Consider the following 22,877-nt stretch of genomic DNA (forward strand, 5'->3'; position numbering starts at 1 on the left):
CTACAATATTAAGCTGTTCCCTCTGGCAGGAGGTGGCTCCAGAGAAAACACAACACAATGGTCACTGCCACATTCCTACTTTAACTCCTGAATCGAGTATGAACCCCCTGTGCTAAAACTTAACAGATTTTACATATTTTTTATCAACTTCTTCCATCTTTGTCTTCAATTCCAACCCACCGTTCGTTCCTATTCACTTTATACATCATTCTGGTTTCCTTGTAGATTTAACACTTTTCAACCACACCTTCCCGCCTTCCTCTCCAGCTCTCATCTCAAGTTTTGCTATAACCAGATAATGATCAGATATACATCCAGCCCCTTCTTATCTCACCATTACCTCAATCAGCTTTCCATCTGCTATGGAGTGTACGCTTTTCCTCCACATTTTCCTTGTTCACAGTATGATTATACACACACACACATACACAAACACACACACACATATATATATATATATATATATATATATAAATATATATATATATATATATTATATATAAATATATATTATATATAAATATATATATATATATATATATATATATATATATATATATTATATATATATATATATATATTTAAATACTTTGAGGATATACTTTTCCGTCTCCTCTTGCCGTGAGGTATTCTGAATTCTTTCGAATTGCTTAAACTCTTTGGTACTGGAAGGACACGTTTTATTGCACCATGTTCATGCTGCCAAAGAACATGTTGACGGTTTTTTGGTATTCGCCATGTTTCCTTGCAATGAGATTGTGTATTAATATCTTATATATATATATATATATATATATATATATATATATATATATATATATATATATATATATATATATATATATATATATATATATATATATATATATATATAGGCAAATTGGAGCACCGGAGAGGTGTCTTTTTCCTTTCGTATTGGCCCTGGCCTTCTTTTGCTGTTCTCTTCTTTTTTAAAAAGTTTTTAAATGTCTTTTAAGGGTTTTTAAGGTTATAATTTTTTTTATTGTCCTTTAACATGGTGTTAAGTATATAATGTGTATACCTTTTAGTGTTTATACACAATTACTGTTTAAGTTCATCGCTTTTTTCAGCCTGGAAAATGTATCATGAGATACGAAACGTCGGCGTAATAATAAATGGATAAAGAAAAAAGAACGCCTTGCCGTTACTCCAGTTTGCCTGTTGTTTGAGTCTGCTCCTTTCTTCATATTGTGTATATATATATATATATATATATATATATATATATATATATATATATATATATATATATATATATATATATATATATATATATATATATATATATTATATACATACATATATGTATATATATTATAATTATATGTATATATATATATATAATATATGTATATATTATATATATATATATATATATATATATATATATATATATATATATACCATGCTGAGACGATTTTTGCACTCGAATTATTTCACAAAATATATAACTGACAAACATTTGCATACATCAAGCAATTAAGAATCCCATTCAGTGCGTATTTATCCTTTGACTGCGTACCTTTCCCGTTCATTTTTTCGTTGAAAAGAACTCAAGAAAAAGTTCCTAGGCGATGCTAATGAAAAGAGATAATTGTATTCACCCCTTCCCCTCCCCCCACACTCCTCGCTCAGACGGTCGGGAGCAGGTCATGAATAGATTCATATATTAAGCATTCATATCGCCCGAAGTGAAAAGGGAAAATTGAAGGCAGTCTTTCTCTCTTCACGCGAATGTCTTGAGCAAACTGACGTCCGGTGAATGTGCGGGTCTCTCAAGACCCTTTCACAAAAGTACGTCGAATTTTTGCGCCCGCGTTTGCTTTGCATTGACCTAAGCGTGAGTTTTGATTAAGGCTTGAGTCATTTCGTGTTAATGATTTATCAGCGTATATTCAGATTTTGTTGGTGATGGAATAACCGTTAGTTCTGCTTCGTGAAAGAAGGTGAGTTTCGAAGTTGCTCTGACCAGAAGGCAGAGAAATGTTTCTCGTAGCTCAGAGGAGCGAGATTTGGGTGATCGCAGTGGAACGAATATGTCTTGTTTTTTTTACGACACGGAGCTGGTTATCAGATCTAGGAAGGTTATCAAATAATTGGTTAAAATTCAGGAGTGAATAGTATTCTGCAGAAACTTGACCTAATTTTCATTACCGCAGGTGGCAATATTTTATGCGTAATGTATATTGGCAGGAGCCTGAAAATGTAGTCCACTAATGTGCTTCCATGTTTCAACTTCAGGATTCACTTTACCTAATCAATTCCCCGGTTAAAACAAACACACTGCTACCAATGACAAATCTACATACAATAGATCCTTTAGCCATAATATTGGTGGAACCTTTAATTATAATAACAATCATTACAGAAGATGGCAATAAGAAAACATCTCGTCCCTTTTTTGGACAAAGTGTCGATTATGCATTTTTTTATTTTTTTATTTCTCTGCATCGAAAGTGATTTTATCATTGACCCCTTGTTTCGGTAAAGTACAAAGTCTGTTTCTCTCTCATCATCCAGGATGCACAGTGAGAGAGACACCTGATATACTTAGCTCGAACAGGAAGTCAGTACTAAATATCACCGTCGATGCAGATAACTTAAAAATTTTTAAAAAATGCTTATTCGACACTTTGCTAAACAAGTAGAAAATGCGCCGAAGAGCAGTCGAGTTTTCTGTACATCGTATAATCAAGGCCACCGAAAATAGATCTATCTTTCGGTGGTCTCTGTATAAATCTGTATGAGCCGACGCCCATGAAACTTTAACCACGGCCCGGTGGTGGCCTGGCCTATATCGTTGCCAGCGCACAATTATGGCTAAATTTAACCTTAAATAAAATAAAAACTACTGAGGCTGAAGGTCTGCAATTTGGTATGTTTGATGATTGGAGGGTGGATGATCAACATACCAATTTGCAACCCTCTAGCCTCAGTAGTTTTTAAGATCTGAGGGCGGACAGAAAAAGTGCCGACAGTAAAAAGTGCAGACGGACAGACAAAACAGAAACAATAGTTTTCTTTTCAGAAAACTAAAAAGGGACGAGATGCTTTCTTATTACGATTTTCTGCAGAGACTGTATTATAATTTAAGATTCCGCTAGTATTATGGATAAAGGATCTATTATATGTATATTTGCTAGTTGTAAAAGTGTGTTTGTTTTAACTGAGGGATTGATAGAATAAACGTGAATCTGGAAGTTGAAGTGTGGAATCAAGTTACTGGATTGTATTTGTTGAATGAATTGAATTGAATTGAATATAGAATTTAGGCCAAAGGCCAAGCACTGTGACCTATGAGGTCATTCTGCGCTAAAACGGAAATTGACAGTAAAAGGTTTGAAAGGTCTAACAGGAGTAAAACCTCGCAGTTGCACTGTGAATCAATTGTTGGGAGGGGGTGGAAAGTAAGATGGAAGAAAGAGAATATGAAGGGAGGTACAGTAAAAGAAACGAAAGGGGTTGCAGCTAGGGGCCGAAGGCACGCTGCAAAGAACCTTAAGTAATGCCTACAGTGCACCACAAGAGGTGCACTGACGGCACTACCCCGCTACGGGGGATTGTATTTGTAAGCTCATGCCAAGATACATTACGAAAGCAATATTGTCACTTGAGGTAATGTTAACTTGGGTAAGTGCACTGTATAAAGTAATACATATTGCACAACAAGGAACTACGGTAACACTTCTGAATTTAACTCTCTACTTGATGAACCTCCCGGGTAAGGTAACCAGTTTTGTATAGTAAATACCTTTCACTGGTTAATATGCTCTGCTATTTGCTACTAGATTTGTTCATTGTTTACGAGATAAGTACTGTAGCTATCTTCTCTTATCCGAATGCTTTTAAATATTGACAGGCTTTGATTAAATGGCTATACTCAACTTTAAGCGCTCATAATTCAAACCCGTGCTTGCTTTCAAGGACAGATGACTATCCATTCCGTTAATACGCTTTTCTAAAAAAAAAATTGATTCTTTTATAAAATTAGAACGATCAGCCATTAGCAGCCCATTTACCCGTTAAAAATGGCTGATGAATTTATGGACACTTTTCCAGGAAATTTCTGCATTTTGACGAGGAGATTTTAAAGCTGTCAAAACTGCAGCGCCTGTTATTGACAGGTTCGTGTACCGGAGCTGCAAGGTCGACCTGGAATACGAGAAGATTTTTCTTGCAACTCTCTCTCTCTCTCTCTCTCTCTCTCTCTCTCTCTCTCTCTCTCTCTCTCTCTCTCTCTCTCTCTCGTAAAACCATGACTGAGTGGTTTTCAGAAACTCAAGAGCATCACTATTTGACGTTTCTCCTCTCTGTCTCTCTCTGTCTGTCTGTCTGTCTCTCTCTCTCTCTCTCTCTCTCTCTCTCTCTCTCTCTCTCTCTCTCTCTAGTTGGTATCATGAAACCATGACTGAGTAGTTTTCAGAAACTCAAGAGCATCACTATTTGACATTTCTCCTCTCTCTCTCTCTCTCTCTCTCTCTCTCTCTCTCTCTCTCTCTCTGTATCGTAGGTGTCATGAAACCGTGACTGAATTGTTCGCAAAAACTCATGAGAATCACTCTTTGACATTTCTCTATATCCTTTCTGTTCAGTGGTAGGGTAGTGCAGTCAGTGCACCTCATACGGTGCACTGTAGGCGTTGCTGAAGGTTGTTTGTAGCGTATCCTTGGCCCCTAGCTGCACCCACTTTTAGCCTTTTACTCTAGTTCCATCCCTGCTTCCTTCTTCCATCTTGCTGTCCAGCCGCTCTAACTCCCTCGTTTCACTGTACCAAGCGTTGAATGGTTGAAAGTGGCCCAGTGCTTGGGTTATAGTCTACTTTTCATAAATCACTTTATTCTTTTCTGATTTCTACTGAAACGGTACATTAATCATTTCCCTATGTCATTTACCAAAATATCAATTCAAATTTCCGCTGCTTTATTATTGGGCAGAATATTATAGCCTAATTTTTATAAACCAATCTTATTGCTTTCTGCTGCCTACTGAAATGGTACATTAATCATTTTCCAATGTCATTTCCCAAAATACTAATTTGATTTTGAGTTACTTGTATTACTAGGCATGACAGATCGCAAACAATTCACTTTTCCCAAAATTAGCCTTCCCCCGTAGAGGAGTAGTGCCGTCAGTGCACCCCAAGCGGTCCACTGTAGGCATTACTCAAGGTTCTTGGCAACGTCCCTTCGGCCCTTAGCTGCAACCCATTTCATTCCTTTTACCTTACCTTCGTTCATATTCCATCCTCCTAACAATTGTTTCACAGTGCAGCTGCGAAGTTTTCCTCCAGTTACACTTCTCTTTACACTCAACTTCCCATTCAGAATTCAGTACATATTTTAGAACACCCAGATTCAGTTCCCCCTTTCTTATACAAAGCACTCCCGGTATAAATTTAAATAGTAACATGTCTGGGAAAAAATCATTCTTACAGGCTTGGCTGAGTCTACTTCCTGGATGTAAGGGGGTTTATGTAAATTCCCCCCCAGTTGGTCTTCCGGGCTGCGTTTCTATTTGTTTATGGGCTTTGATCGTCCGGGCTGGGATGTGGAGGATCTCTGGGCTTTTACAGAAATCACTGACTTGAGTTGAATTTAGAATGAGCGTTCTTGTTGATAATGCAGTTTTTTTTCTGAAGAGCTGAACGTGATTGTAATACTTTATAGAGTAGTATATATTATTCCTTACTTTTTGTAAACATACATACATACATACACACGCATATATATATATATATATATATATATACATATGCACATACATATATATGTATATAAAATATATGTATGTATGTATATATATTATACATACATACATACACATATATATAATATGTATGTATATATACATACGTACATATATATATATATATACACACACAAACACACACACTCACACACACACACACACACACATATATATATATATATATATATATATATATATATATATATATATATATATATTTTATATACACCATGTTGTTAAGTAACGTTGGGTCTGGTCACTACCTAGATAGGTGACCACCAAACTAAAGCCCAGTCCATACGGCCCACACCCATCTAGCAGGGCGTGGGCTAGCAACCTCACTACGTAAGTACTTGCTGAACACCTGGAGGGTAACGCGTTCTACCTCTGAGTCCTCTTTAATAATAATAATAATAATAATAATAATAATAATAATAATAAAAAGAAATCAATTAAGCAGTAATAATTTTGCTTCATCTTTTGAGCTGCTGTTGTATAGGAGAGTCTGGTTTTCACATTAATTGCTTTACGTTTATGAATGTACGAATGCATTAGTCATTCAACGAGGGAGAGAGAGAGAGAGTAACGGGAAGTTGATGGAAGAATTGGTGCCATATGATGTCTCTTTGTCTCTTGTTGTTTATGTGTGTCCAGTACTATGGAGAGAGAGAGAGGCATCTGATGGAAGAATTGGTGTTATATTATTTCTCTTTGTCTCTTGATGTTTATGTGTGGGTCCAGTATTATGGAAAGAGGAGAGAGAGAGAGAGAGAGAGAGAGAGAGAGAGAGAGAGAGAGAGAGAGAGGGAACCCCATAAACGAAACACACCATATGATGGCTCTCCCACAGCCTCCAGGTCCAAAAGATGGAGAAACCTGTCACGTGAAGTTCGCTCACTCACCCATCTCAAAGTATTCCCGTAAAATCGGGGGAAAAAAAAAAAGATGAAGTGTTTTTTCCGTTTCCTCTACTCTCATCATTTTTTCCCTTGTCAAGTGATGAGTCACTACATAAATTACTTGGGGTTTGAGTGAATGTTTTAGTTTTCTGTAAAAGGAAACTATTGTGCCGGCTTTGTCTGTCCGTCCGCACTTTATTCTGTCCGCATTTTTTTCTGTCCGCCCTCAGATCTTAAAAACTACTGAGGCTGGAGGGCTCCAAACAGGTATGTTGATCATCCACCGTTCAATCACCAAACATACCAAATTGTAGCCCTCTAGCCTCAGTATCTTTAATTTTATTTAAGGTTAAAGTTAGTCATAATCGTACTTCTGGCAACGGTATAGGATATGCCACCACTGGGCCGTGGTTAAAGTATAATGGGCCTCGGCTCATACAGCACTATACCGAGACCACCGAAAGATAGATCTATTTTCGGTGGCCTTGATTATACGCTGTACAGTAAACTTGATTGCGCTGAAGAAATTTCGGAGCATTTTTTACTTTTTTTTTTTTTGACACGCTTCGTTTTCATGGCCTAGTTTTCGAATGCTTTGAAAAATAGAGAAAGAATTGAATTGGGTCACATTACAAAGTGGGACAGTTTTGCTGGCGCCCTTTCATGTTGAAGAGCAGAAATAAGAATGGACTCCCAAAAATAAAATGTTTAAAAACGACTGTTTTGAAGTGACACGTCTGTCTGACGTATGAAGGTTAAAATCACCCACTCTATTTTTGGTCCTGTTGGCGAGTAGTGCCGGCAGTGCACCTCACGCGGTGCACCGTAGGCATTACTAATTAAGGTTCTTAGCGGCGCGGCGTCCCTTCGGCGCCCAGCTACAACCCATTTCATTCCCTGTGCTGCACCTCCATTCATTTTCGCTTTCTCCCATCTTATTTTAGACCGTCTCCTAACACATGTTTCATAGTGCAGCTGCGAGGTTTTCCTCCTGTTACACCTCTCAGTTTTCCCTTCAAGGCTGAATGACTTCATCGGTCCCTTTTGATTAAATTTTATATTCCGTTGAATTCTATTCTATTTTTGGCTTTTATTGCAATGACATAAGGCCACAAATGTCAAAATTATCGACTTGGTAAATAGAGCAGTGTTAATGTGTGTGTAAAAACATATACAGTATATTTATTCATGAACTACTTACATGAGAACGTATTCAATGCATCAGAACTACAAAAAAAGTGTCTTTTATCGCCGCGTTCAAAGTCGTGAAATTGGATTCCTTGCTTTCCGCTATTTCCATATAACTTCTGTTTGTCTTGGCCAGGATCGCTGGCGCGTTTGCGACGTCGCTTCCTTCCCGCTCGTCAGTTCGAAAGGAGGATGGATTCAGAATATATATATATATATATATATATATATATATATATATATATATATATATATATATACACACACACATATATATATATATATATATATATATATATATATATATATATATATATATATATATATATATATATATATATATATATATATGTATATATATATATGTAAAAGAACATGTGTTCCATTTTGATTTTTCGGGAGTTTATTTTTGGTTTTCGAGAGATAAAATCTGGTATGTGAATTCAGATGCATTTTTCATTTCAAGAGAAAAAGAAATATAGATGGCGTCACTTGACATCAAACATTTTGAAAAAAAAAAAAATCCTTCGTCATTACTGTGAGCGAACTGGCTGTTGGCTTAGAGTTTTTCTTTTGCAAATGTGGAAATTTGTGATTTTTTTCTGATAACGTTGCTTGCTTTGCTCTACGGCAGACACGAATATTTTCCTGTGAGTTACAATACATTTGTCAATGACCTGCTTGTGTATGCCTGCAAATGATTTTGCAAGATTTAGAAGGTGCTTCTTGTTGCGTGTATTCTCTTTTTCTGTGCAATTATAAAATCAAGGAGTGTTTATTCTTTTAATGATATCACAGATATCAAGGTTAAAAGCTCTTTATTTTTCGTTTTTCTTCCACATTTTTTCATGTATTAATCAAAGAAAATAAGATAAAAGTTTATCTCCACTAACAAAATAATCCCCGTAGGACGGTAGTGCCGTCAGTTTATCCCTCGCGGTGCACTGTAGGCATTACTTGAGGTTCTCTGAGGCGTCCCTTCGACCCCTACCTGCAACCCCTGTCATTTCTTTTACTGCACCTCCGTTCATATTCTCTTTCTTTTATCTTACCTTCCACCTTCTCATAACAATAGTTTCAACGTTATTTACAGCGCTGAGTGACCTTATATGTCCCAGCGCTTGGATTTTGGCCTAGATTTTATTTTATAATTCCAATGCAACTATCAAGGTAGTAGAAATCAGCTAGAAGAGCCTTCTAACTTTATGAGAATTTCGCAGAAGGAGACCAAAGTTTTCCCACAACTCATATTGACAGAATAAGAAAACTGGTGAGTAAACGTCCACAGTAATGGAAATGAGAGACTGTATTTTTCCAAAATACAAAAATGGTTATAAACAAAAGGGGGCGGGGGGAGCTTTCGACCGTTTGCACAACGGTCCTCTGCAGCCAGTTGCCTGAAGAAGACCGTTGTGCAAACGGTCGAAAGTCCCTCCCCCCCCCCTTTTTATAACCTTTTTGTATTTTGAAAATCCAGTCTCTCATCTCCATTATTGTGGATTTTTACTCATTGTTTCCGGTCACAATATATTGATGGACCATAGATAATAAGAGAACTTTACATTTGGGATGCGTTTTTAAATAAAAACTGAGAAACATTCATTAGGTGATAATGATGCAGAGTGGCGGTTGGTCGAGAATGAGTTAAGGGTAATGAATAATTTTTGCGGTGTTCTTTTTATGCAGGTTTTACATAGATAGTGCCCCTTCGGTCCCTAGCTGCAACCCCTTTCGTTCCTTTTACTGAACCTCCTTTCATGTTCTCTTTCTTCCATCGTATTTTCCAGCCTCTCCTAACAATTAATTCATAGTGCAACTGCGAGGGTTTCCTCCTGTTACACCTTTCAAACTTTTTACTATCAATTTCCGTTTCAGCGCTGAATGACCTCATTGGTCCCAGTGCTTGGCCTTTGGGCAAAATTCTATATTCAATTCAATACATAAATAATGTTGGCGATTTCATTTTTGCATGGTGTCAGGAAAGGATGACGTAGGCCTATAGAAGAATATAAAACAAATGACAAATGAACGAGCAGCTTGGAACACCCCTATAAACATCTGCTTTACCGCTTAATTATAATTTCCCTGCATTCAGATGCCACAAGAGTTAAGCGTATTAAAACTTAAGCAGTTTGGAGACGGTTAGATATTTCTCGGATCACGCGGTTATAAATAAATCTTGTATTTTTTTTTTATCAAATTGCTGTAACACACACCTTCTGCATCACTCACTGTTAGATCATTATTTTATGTAGTTTATTGAAGACCATTTTCTGAATTTTGGTCGTCTACACTGCGTCCTATTTTCCTTATATTCAGGTGAATTCCGAGTTACAAATCTTGAGGAAATAGAAGTGGGAAGGAACGCAATTTATAGGAAAGTATTAACTTCCGTATGCTTGTGCGCGCGCACATACACGCACATACAAAATGAAACAGAATTACAATAGACAAGCACGACGAGGCGCACCTGTATGTACATTATATATATATATATTATATATATATATATATATATATATATATATATATATATATATATATATATATATATATATGTATATATATAGATTATATATGTATGTGTATAGATAGATAGATAGATAGTTAGATAGATAAATAGATAAACAGAATTACAAAAGACACGTACATTCATAAAGACACTGTACGTAATACGTAGCTCCTTAGCCGTGCAGACTCTTAAAAAAAAAAAAAAAAAAAACATAGACTTGTCCAGCAGGGAAGGAAAACCAGCGACGCCTTTTCAATTAATGGATCTGTCAGTTGGCGGTACTTTCGGGCGATATTTCAGGGGCCACGGAAAAGGCTGGTTTTCTACTCCGGCCGTTAAAAAAGGGTCTAGAATGTTAAAAAAAAACATGCGCGATTTTTTTTACAGGTGTTGTAATTTTTTTTTTTTTTTTTTTCGGAGCGCCATTTCAAGGAATCTATTTTTGTTTTGTTCTCACAGACCCAGTTCATTGTAACGAGAGACAGAGAGAGAGAGAGAGAGATAAATTTCCTAAACGATTGGTTCTCTGTTATAGTCAAACATATTCAGTTTCAACGCGAAGAAGAGAGAGAGAGAGAGAGAGAGAGAGAGAGAGAGAGAGAGAGAGAGAGAGAGAGAGAGAGAGAGATTTCGTAAAATATTGGTTCCTTGTTGCAGTCAATCATATACTCAGTTTCCAGAGAGAGAGAGAGAGAGAGAGAGAGAGAGAGAGAGAGATAAAGAGAGATAAAGGGTGGTAGTGGTGGTCGGGGATTGGGATGGTTTGTGGGGGGGTGGGGGCTGTTTCACGGGAAATGGGTGGGTGGGGGGGCCGTGTTCGGGAGGGGTAGGGCCAAACCTCCAAACTTTATTAGGGTAGTTTCGGATGGGTTGTTTACTGTTTTCTTTCCGCAACATTTTTCTCAAACTTTACTCGTCGATGTAAAGTTGAATTTTCGGTGTTGCCACACGGGAGGGCTCTCGATTTTCCCCCCACTCTTCCAAAGTTTGCCCCAAGTGTGGTTCCTTTTGCATGGGCAAATTTCGCCAGTACGTTATATACTTTTCGTCACACACTGATTGCCAACTTGTCCACCATGAATGTCAGTTCATTATAGCTTTTGGCTGCAATCAGCTGCAGGTTGATACTCTCTGGATTCATATTCCATTTTCATTTTCCATTTTCATTTTCCAGGCTATGGATTAGACTACGCTGTGAGCCCCGTAGAGGGGTAGCGCCGTCAGTGCGCCTCACGTGGTGCACTGTAGGCATTACTTAAGGTTTTTTGCAGCGGACCTTCGGCCCCTAGCTAAAACTTCTCTCATTCCTTTTACTGTACCTCCGTTCATATTCTCTTTCTTCAATCATACTTTCCATCCTCTTATTAACAATTTATCTGTAACGCAACTGCGAGGTCTTCTTCCTGTTACACCTTTCAAACTTCCTAACTATCAATTTCCGTTTCAGCGCTGAATGACCTCATAGGTCCTAGCGCTTGGCCTTTGGCCTAAATTGTATATTCTATCTATCTATCTATCTATCTAGACTACGTTGGGGATCCTCGCAGATGGGTCAGACTATGAGGTGGAATATCATGAATAGGTTAGACTACGCAAGAAATTTTCGTATATGGGTTAAACTGTGCTTAGAAATTTTGGGGGTGAGTTAGACTGCTCTTGGGATTTTCGTGGATGAGTTACACTACGGAGAGGGTATTTTGTGGATGGGTTAGACTACGCAGGGGAGTTTCGTGGATTGGTTAGACTATACGGTGGAATTTTGTGGCTGGATTAGGTTATGCTGGGGATTTTCGTGAATGGGTTAGACTACAGAAAGGTTTTTTTGTGGATTGGTTAGACTACGCAGGGGGATTTCGTGGATTGGTTAGATTATGCGGTGAAATTTTTGGTTAGACTACGGAGGGGGTTATTTTGTGGATGGGTTAGACTATGCAGGGTATTTTCGAGGAAATTTCATGGATAGGTTAGGCTATGTGGAGGGAATTTCGTGGATGGGTTATAACCAAGGTAAAGAGAGTTAGACTTCGCTTGGGAAATTTCGTTGGCGGTTAGACTACGCAAGGAATTTTTAATTTAATCTTTTTTTTCTGGTATATTAACAAGGTAACCAGTAGCTATTAACTGTTTACTCAATGTGTTGCGAATGAGGCCGCGTTTCCATTGTCATGTTGCTTTATTAACTCGAAAATTAATTAAACAGTTATTGAAAGTTAATAAAACTGAAGTATTGATTTTCAACGTACCAACATATCATCCTTCAGGTGTAAGTTCATTACATCCACCAAGCTGTATCAGTTTTTACAAGGCTAAAGGTCAGTGGGACCTGTGACCTAATGCCCTTTCCTTGCCCAGGTCAGAAGAATTCAAGAAATACGAAAGGAAAAATGATAAGTGGGGTTTATCTGCGAGATAAGCTATGGACAAACTGCCTTTGAAAGCAGGGAAGGGTATATAGGTCAGAAAATGAAATAGAATTTCGAAGCTTTGCATAACAGGGGAAGATACAATCTCTGAACTTTGTAATCCGAGATTGCGGATTAACGGAGATTAAATATGGGAGAGATGACCTGACGGCGATTAACTAATTTCTGAAATATTAAAATCGTAAACCGACGAAGACCATGAGTCAGTGGAGTTCAATCTGAGGTCGAAAATGAACAAGTGAAACAATGCACCGAAGTCTCTTCGGCGCAATCGAGTTTTCCGTACAGCTTATAATGAAGGCCACCGAAAATAGATCTATCTTTTAGTGGTCTCGGTATAATGCTGTATGAGCCGCGGCCCATGAAACTCTCAGCCGGCTGTGGTGTCCTGTGTTGTTGCGTTGCCAGAAGCACGATCATGGCTAACTTTAACCTTAAATAAAATAAAAACTACTGAGCTGGAGGGCTTCAATTTGGTATGTTTGATGATTGGAGGGTGGATGATGAACATAAGAATTTGCAGGCCTCTAGCCTCAGTAGTTTTTAAGATCCGAGGGCGGACGGAAAAAGTGCGGACAGAAAAAAGTGCGGACGGACAGGCAAAGCCGGCGCAATAGTTTTCTTTTCAGAAAACTCACAACCCGCGTCGCTCTTTGTCCATTCAGCTGCAGGAGATGAAAGTTGGAACCCGTTATTCCTGGCATATTCCGATTTGACGTGATTGCTTTCACGCCGCTAATAAGATTGTTACGATGTGCTCTGTAAGGTCGTTTGGCTTGCCCGAATTGCTGCAGTGATGTGAGGTCTCGCGTTCGATAAAGGAAGATAGAGGTTATGGCTGTTTCCACCCCGCCTGGTTGAGGTCATTTGGTTATGTTTCCGAAGGTAAATTGTGGCAGTGATTTTAACGGCACGGTTGGTCGTTCTGTGAGTGACGTGTGCCACAAAACACGAGCAGAAGAAGAGAAGGAGGAAGAGGAAGCAGGAGGAGGAGGAGGAGAGGAAGAGGAAGAAGAAGAGGAGGAGGAGGAGGAGGAGAGGAAGAGGAGGCGGAGGAGGAAGGAGAAGAAGAGGAAGAGAAGGGCGAGAGGAGGAGGAGAGGAAGAGGAGGAGGAAGTGGAAGGAGGAGGAGGAGGAAGAAGAGGAAGGAGAAGAAGAGGAGGAATAGGAGAAGGAAGAGAAGGAGGAGGAGGAGAGGAAGAGGAGGAGGAAGAGGAAGGAGGAGGAGGAAGTGGAAGGAGGAGGAGGAGGAAGTGGAAGGAGGAGGAAGGAGAAGAAGAAGAAGAGGAGAAGGACGAGGTGGTGGTGGAGGAGGAGGAGGAGGAGCGGGGAAAGAGGAAGAAAGATGATGATGTTATAAAAAAAAAAGATTAAATCGATAGCAGCATTAGTGACATTATCATATCCTACAAGAGTAAATACAACACCAATGGTATTTATATGTTTTTTTCCCCGTGTAACATCAGTACTCTACTGCCGTCGTTCAGCCTTGGGCCATTAATATCTCTCGCTTATGTTCGCATTATAGTTTGCAGAGTGAAGGAACTCTCTGATAGCATATAACATCTCTAGGATCGGAACTTGCCTTCTTAATCCTCCATTGTGGACTATTTCATCAGTATTATGCATGGCACTGCATTTATGTTTTGTAAATGTTTCGTATTCGTTCAAGTAGTCCAGTTTTTACTTAGCTCACAGACGGGTAAAACATAGTGGCCGTATCTCCTGAATTGATAGTCTAGGGGGTCACTTGTTCGTATACCTTGAATTTAGGGCAGGTAAACAGATAGGCCCTACGGAGAGGATCGTCCTTCTCCACTTGCCACAGGAGAAACGTGACTCGGTACAAGAGGGGCGTAAAGTTAACTCCAAGAGGACCTCATCCGTCTTCCTTGTTTACGCGTAGTTGTAGGAAAAAGGGGCCCCAGAGAGAGAGAGAGAGAGAGAGAGAGAGAGAGAGAGAGAGAGAGAGAGAGAGAGAAACCAGCCTTACGCCTCCCAAAGGCATATCAATAAAGATCGGGTTGCGTTTGTCGTGAGCAAAAAGAAGAAGAACAAGAAGAAGAAGAAGAATATTCCACCGGTATGGAATTTTAGAATTCCAGCACCGCGGCCGCTGGAAACATATTGGGGAACATCCCCCGGCCCCCACCCGCCCGCACCCCAACCCGGTGCGTATGCGGGCTAGAGAAGGAAAGTCAGGCAGACGGTATTTGTGTGCGTAAGAGTCACTCACTATTTGCGTGCGTGCGCGACACACACACACAAACACGTTTAGGGGGGACAGAAATTGCACTCCTTTTAGAAACATGAGCTCATCGGAGGCGAGAATGTAAATTTGAATTTCATTGAATTTTCCGGAAATGTTCACCGACCGATTTTAAATTCGGGGGAACTGTTGACATCGATAATATGACTTGTTGCTGCCGGGGTTGGTGATTCCTTGCGATAAGGAAAGAAGGAGGAAGAAGAAGCTGCCAGCCATGGAAATGAGGCTGTGTAAGTGGCTTTGAATATGGAAATGTGTTGGGAACGTATAGAGCGGGTTATACCCAAGTTTCCTGGAACGGTTGCCAATAAAGGTGGGAGAACCTTTGAAGTTCAGTGAACTCCATTCAAGACTTCGTGAGTTAGTATGTTATTGAAGTTATCAATGTTATTCCTTAGTGTAAAAAGAAACGCGAATTAATATAAAATTAAATAATTGACGTATGAAATAAAATCCACTTTTTATGACGCAAAGCCTTTTGATTGCGTATTGTTTTATGAGAAGTGACAGTGGGATTTTAATACTATTGAAATTTCGTCGAGTTTTTCATCTGTTTTTATTCTGACATTTGGTTGTTGTTTCGTAAGAAATTTCAAGAAATAGGAAATAAAGGCTTTTGCGTCATATATATATGTATATATATATACAGTATATATATACATATATAAAATGTTTATATATAAAGTATATCTATATATATATATATATATATATATATATATATATATATATATATATATATATATATATGTGTGTGTGTGTGTGTGTGTGTGTGTGTGTGTGTGTGTGTGTGTGTGAGTGTGTGTACGGTGCTGTCTAGAATTTAAGAATGTTAGCCAAAAAAACACAAAATTTTGTGTGTGGGATGGATAAAATTAATTATTTCATTTAGCATAAAGTGACGCTAGACCCCTTGTAATGCGACACGCTCCAGCTGGAGGTAAATATGTATAGTGATTCTAGTGACATGGGAGTGATTACCTCAGCTTATATCTTACACAGATTTCTCAAATAAAAATGCGCCCAGTTGTAACAATTTTGAAATTCCCAAAATGCACGCAGATGTAATGCGCAAATATAATGCACCCGAAGTGTGATGGATTTTATTAGAAGGGCGTTAATTTTATGGGATAGTTGAATTACCAGAATATCTCGGTAGTACTGAATTAAAAAATCCCGGTCAATAAGAATCTTATCTGAAGCTTGAAAGGAGAAGAGGGGTATGAGAAACTGCCTTCTTATTTTCCGTCATGCGATTTGACGTTTATTTATTACGAAACAAAATTGTATTATGTTGATTAAAATTAAATAGGATGATTAATTAGTCTATTTAAGACAAAGGAACGCAAAATTGCTGTTGTTGCAAAACGTAAACTAATAATGATGGTTTATTATGCATCTGTCTGTTTGAAAGAAAGTATAAGCGGAACGTTTTATACTGTACAATCACGTTCATCATAGAAGTGATGAAATAATAATGCATTAGTGCATGCATTTGCTTTTAGAGGCTCCACGCGTACGTTATCATTGTGTGGGGAGAGAGAGAGAGAGAGAGAGAGAGAGAGAGAGGGAGAGGAGAATTATCTTTTATCTAAAGAGAGAGAGAGAAGGGGTTGATCTGAGAAAAAGAAACGTAATTTTGATCTGAAAGAGAGAGAGAGAGAGAGAGAGAGAGAGAGAGAGAGAGAGAGAGAGAGAGAGAGATATGAGCAGCCCCTGTCCAAAATACGACAAGAAACTGGCTTTGAACATTACAAATTGACGTTGTTCGCTTATCTCACCGCGGCAGATCTGCCAGTCTCAGCATTTGTTGCTGCTGTTGTATTGTTAGGTATTTTCACTTTCCCCTTACAGAAGGGAGCGGTAAGCTTTCGGTGTCATCTCTCTCTCTCTCTTTCTCTCTCTCTCTCTCTCCTCTTTCGTTTTCAGATCAAAATAAAGCTAGCTCATCTCTCTCTCTCTCTCTCTCTCTCTCTCTCTCTCTCTCTCTCTCTCTCGTTTTCAGATCAAAATAAAGCTAGCTCTCTTTATTTCACTTTTAAATATCTCTCTCTCTCTCTCTCTCTCTCTCTCTCTCTCTCTCTCTCTCTCTCCTCTTTTTCGTTGTTAGATCAAAATAAATCAGATGTCTCTCCGTTTTATAAAAATAAAGCTCTGTCCTCTCTCTATTTCACTTTTTTAATAAAGCTCTCTCTCTCTCTCTCTCTCTCTCTCTCTCTCTCTCTCTCTCTCTCTCTCTCTACAAAACGTGCTCTATCTTTATGGCCTCAGCGTTTGGGGGAGCTTCCCCTGACGTGATGAAATACAATGTGATACATTATTCGAAAGAGTTCATGTTTATCATTAGCACCGAAGAGGAACTGCATGTATGTCATTAGTATTTAGTAGCATTGTAACTTTATAGCGTCATTGCAAACGTTCTGACGTTTTTAACTTTCTTTTATTTTTTTGCTCGCAAGGGGTGTGCTTGACCCTGCAACTCATTTGTAGTACTGTATTTTATTTCATTTTGCTCTTGCATCTGGCTTATGTGTATGTATATATATATATATATATATATATATATATATATATATATATATATATATATATATATATATATATATATATATATATATTAGCTATATGGCTGGGTATGCACAAATATAGAGACAGATATTGTTGATTTGCAAGCATATATATATATAAACCCATCCCTTCTCACACTTTCCTGCAAATGTTTTCCCATGAAATCTAAAAGGTTTAATAGTCCCCGAGATTTACGAGATGGCTCTGACATTTCCAGCAAAGAGATACATCACAACCTTCCTTCTTTGTGTTGCGAAGGAGAGAGAGAGAGAGAGAGAGAGAGAAAGTTGACTCTTTGTTTAGCATCAACTCCGGATTCAAATTCCCTGTTGATTGTGGCAATATTTTCTGCTCTTAACGCTTTCAAAGGCAAGCACTAGTTTATGGGTGTAATTTCCTCGCGCCTTCCTTCATCTTTTTTTTGCCTTCTCTCTCTCTCTCTCTCTCTCTCTCTCTCTCTCTCTCTCTCTCTCTTTTTGCACGTTTGCGTAGGTGTCTTGCTATGCCTTGGTTTGTCATCCTTGCTCTATTCCCGACTGTGCCTCGAACTTCTTGTGCCAGTTTGTGTGAGTATGTGTGTTTGTGGGTTTTTTCTCTCATTCTTTTTTCTCTCTGTTTCTCTTTTCTCTCACTTTTTTTATCCATTTGTGTACTCGTCTTGCCATTCCATTGGTCTGCCATTTTTGCTCTGTTGCAGAGTCTGCCTGCCCCATTCGCTTAGACGTCTTGTCATTCTTAGGCTCAGCCATCTTTCTTTTGTTGTAGATTCTGAATGGAACTTCTTGTGTTTGGTTGTGTGTGTGTGTGTGTGTGTGTGTGTGTGTGTGTTTTCTCCCTTGTTTCTCTTTTCTCTCGCTTTTTATTCAGTTGCGCCTGCCATCTTTGCTCTGTTGTAGACTCTGTCTGGAACGTCTTGTGTTTGTATACCTTATGTTTGAGCGTGTGTGTGTGTGTGTATGTTTGGGTGTGGTGTACGTGCATGTCTGTGTGTGTGTTTGTTTGCAGTGTGTGTGTATGTGTTTGCTCCTGTGTTTGTGTGCGTGCGTTTAGTGTTTGTGTCTGTATGTCTGTATGTTTTCCTCCTGTCTTTCTCTAGAAATGGGAGTTATTTCCCGAGCTCCTTCATCCTCTTGACTTTGTTAAGAGGGCGTGAGCGCGGCTTCCATTTCCGCCGGCGCTGCAGAAGGAATCTTCCTCATTTCCCGGGGTAATATGCAGTTATGGGATGCGGCGCTGCTAAGATGATGATGTTGCCATTTGTGCGCGAGAGGTTGGCAACGAAGGCTCCTCCGATGGTGCGTTCGTGACACCGATATTGCTCGTTGGAGCTTCTGTCGGTCTTAATGAATTCAGTATCTGTTTTGCATTAGTCAGATTTGCTGATATGATCTTTTTTGTGTGTTAAATGAACGTTTTCCAGACAGTTTATTTCTGCGTGAAAATTAGCGAGGTTAACATAAAACAATTGTAAAGGTAAAGATGAGCAAACGCAATTAGTAAGGTCAACAAATGTTAAACAGTTAATAGGTTAATAAAGTAAACAGGAGTTAGAACAGTTACTAGGTTAAAAAAACAATTAACAAGGTCAACAAGGGTAAAACAGTTACTAGGTTAAAAACAATTAACAAGGTCAACAGGGGTTAAAACAGTTACTAGGTTAAAATAAGAGAAGATAATTATCAACGTTAACACAAGTTATAACAATTAATAAGGTTAAGGTAAGCGATGATGTGATAGTTACTTTGTTAGCATTAATGGAGATGTTTCATGACAGTCAAGTCACTAGAGAGAATAGAGTTTTTATGTTAAGCTGAATTGGAACCTGGTTAACTTTCGAAGCTTTCTCTCGGGGAAAAGAACGAATTATTTCACATTTGCTTAACTATCTAGGATCCAGAAATAGTTCTGGATGCTGCATTCCATTCTCGGAATAGTTCACTACTGGCGATTCAGTCTCGTAAGTGATGAGTCAAGCTTAAAATGTGAAATGCTTTTCTCCTTCCATTCCTTCAACTTTTGATTGTCCTGGCTGGGAAAAAAGCATCGGAAGAATGTGGGCCAAAAGTTAGGCTATCATCTAATAACTGGCACGTGCTTCGTGTCCCCGCTATTTCTCTCTCTCTCTCTCTCTCTCTCTCTCTCTCACACACACACACACACACACACACACATCCCTTTTTTTGCTATCTCTCTCTCTCTCTCTCTCTCTCTCTCTCTCTCTCTCTCTCTCTCTCTCTCTCTCTCTCTCTCTCTCTCACACACACACACACACACACACACACACACACACGTTTCATCCTTTTGCTCTCTCTCTCTCTCTCTCTCTCTCTCTCTCTCTCTCTCTCTCTCTCTCTCTCTCTCTCACACACACAAAATGTTTCATAATTTTTGCTCTCTCTCTCTCTCTCTCTCTCTCTCTCTCTCTCTCTCTCTCTCTCTCTCTCTCTCTCTCTCTACACACACACACACAAAAAAGGCTTCATACTTTTTTGCTCTCTCTCTCTCTCTCTCTCTCTCTCTCTCTCTCACACACACACACACACACAGAAAAGGCTTCATACTTTTTTTTTTCCTAATTCATGCATCTCTCATTTATTCAGTTTTTAAATTATTTCGTTATCATTTCGTCGTTATATGCGCATTTTTATAATCATCCTCACTATTATCATCATCCCCCATCCTTACCCTCATGATGAACTACTTCCTCATCCTCCCATTAACCTCATTCCCTACCATTCCACAAGAGCTCTATAGATCAGTTAACATTGTATCGTCTTAATCTATAACACTTGAGACAGTCACTATGCGATATTCTCCCCAGATATGGGGAATATCTTAAAGAGAAGAGCTTAGGTGTGATGGTTTTTATCGCTGTGAGGGATCTTCTGATATTCTTGTGGTTTTTAGTACTTTTTGAGGTTTTAATGTTTCCATTTTTTTTGGTGTCTAGTTTGCGTACTTAATAAAAACAGAATTCCATATTATGATTTTTTTAATTAATTGAGTTTTAGCTAAGATAGCAATTGCGTGAAATATAATGAAAATATAGGTCATTATTCAGTAGGCAAAAATTTATATTTTTTAGTATTATTTTATATTTAAAAATGAAATTAATAATCTTTCGGCCGTGTCATGTAAAATTCTAGACATCGCTTTCACTCTGTACCTCCATAAAAGCATTTGCCTGAACTCATCATTCCTCCAGTAACGCAAGGCAAAACAAGTACCATTCCTTTTCTCGCTGCATTATCCATCAGTATTCCTGTATTCGAGAGGTGCCATCAGATGACGGGAAAACTTGAAGTTTCTCCCTCGTTCCTCAGTGTCCTTTCCTTTTGCTAATTGACGTTTGTGTCCGCGTAGTTCGGAGACTCGTGTATAATACTCCTTTCATCAGGGTTGCCAGCGATGGAACAAATCATCACAATGAATAAAAGGAAGAAAGAAAAAAGAAAGGGCATCATTTCATCTTACATCACAGATGATCACCGGAGACTCGCCAGCAACGGAAACTTCAACAACTTCAAAGTGTAACTCCACTTCGTCGAAGTTTTGATGAGAAAGTTTGTGTTGCTCTCTTTCGGACTTCGGGGGCGGAAAAGTTTCGGCTTTGGGTAAATTACACCGACGGTGCCTCGCAATCCCTATGTGGGTGGGTGGGTTGGTTGGTCAGGGCGTTCTCCTGCCACGTGTAGTCACGAAGGTGGATTCCGTATGTGGGCGGGATTAAGTTAATTGAAAGGAAACTGCCGTAAAAATTCGGTTAGATTGACCACTGGAAGGGTGTGGGAGGGATACCCCACTTGGGGGCCTCCCTTCTTACAGTGGTTAAATTACCGTCGGATTCAGTCAAAAGGCTTTGCAATTTTCTGATATGATCAGATTTTAATTTGAACTGACCTGCATTTTTTTTTATCTAAAAAGAATTTGCAGATTTTTCCGAAATGTCATCTACTCTTTTGTCGGAATAGGACAAACTTATTGAGTTAATTACCATATGTAATAATTTCTAATATATTAATTTTAGCCACGCACCCCCAAAACATGTTTGTCTTTTGAAAATAAATGTTCGACAGGGCAATAGTTCTTCAGTATATCTGCCCAAACTTGTATATTTCTGTCTCTCTCTCTCTCTCTCTCTCTCTCTCTCTCTCTCTCTCTCTCTCTCTCTCTCTCTCTCTCTCTCTCTCTGTCGGATTTCATTTGTGTTCGTCGATTACGGGATTTCACTGTGATGAAGAGAATGAAGGAAGTGGTAGGTCGAAGTAAAAAATTTCATTTTGATGAATCATTTTTTTCGATTTTTATTTATTCATTTTATGACGAATGACTCTAGCATTTATTTATGTTTTTCCATTAAGTTTTATGTAATTTTGTGACATACGTCTAAAACAAAAAAGAAACGTGGATCTTAGTACATTATTTATATAAATTTTATGTTTTGACAAGGAAACTACTGTGTCATGTAACACTATGAGTGAATGAAAGAAATCTAAAAAATTGATTCCGTGTTGAATTCTTTTGACATTAGGTAATTGATTAATAAAACGTTTTTACCACTTCCAGGTCCTCGGGAGACTCCATAGCCCGGATGAAGGTAGGAGCATTTTTTGTACTGTGAAATATTTACTTTACAAACAGAATTATGAAGATGAGGGCACAGGTTCAGAAAAAAAAATACTTCCAACTTTAGGCTCTTGAAATAACACACGATAAAATTCCAGCTTGTTTTTTTTACGAAAGAACAACAAAAGAATGTTGTTGTTGATTTTTTGTTATGTCTTGTTTTAAGTGCGTTGCTTTTTTTTTTCTTCTGCTTTCGACAATTCTCTTAACTCAGTGCTATCGTTTCTGCCCATTGGCTTTTATTTATAGAGGCGAATGGTAACCTTAGTCTGTGAGGTCACAAATTTTCTGAGGTTCCAGAGAGAAAGGAATTGGAATTATTAGCAGTAGAAGTGTAAGTAACTGCTCTCTCTCTCTCTCTCTCTCTCTCTCTCTCTCTCTCTCTCTCTCTCTCTCTCTCTCTCTCTCTCTCTCTCTCTCTCTCAACACCAGAAGGAGCAAGCAGGCATAAAAAACTCTGTAGAATGGTGGACAGATTAGTAAGAAATGCAAAGATAAATGAGGATAAGAGAGTTGCATCAGTTTGAAGGGAAAACCCAAAAGAATTCTTTGCGCATGTTAGTAGTAGGAAGCCAATAACAAATAGGAAAGGTTCTTAAGAGATAATAGAGGAAACCTAGTGA

This window comes from Macrobrachium rosenbergii, chromosome 6 (assembly GCF_040412425.1).
Source record: "Macrobrachium rosenbergii isolate ZJJX-2024 chromosome 6, ASM4041242v1, whole genome shotgun sequence".
NCBI lineage: Eukaryota > Metazoa > Arthropoda > Malacostraca > Decapoda > Palaemonidae > Macrobrachium > Macrobrachium rosenbergii.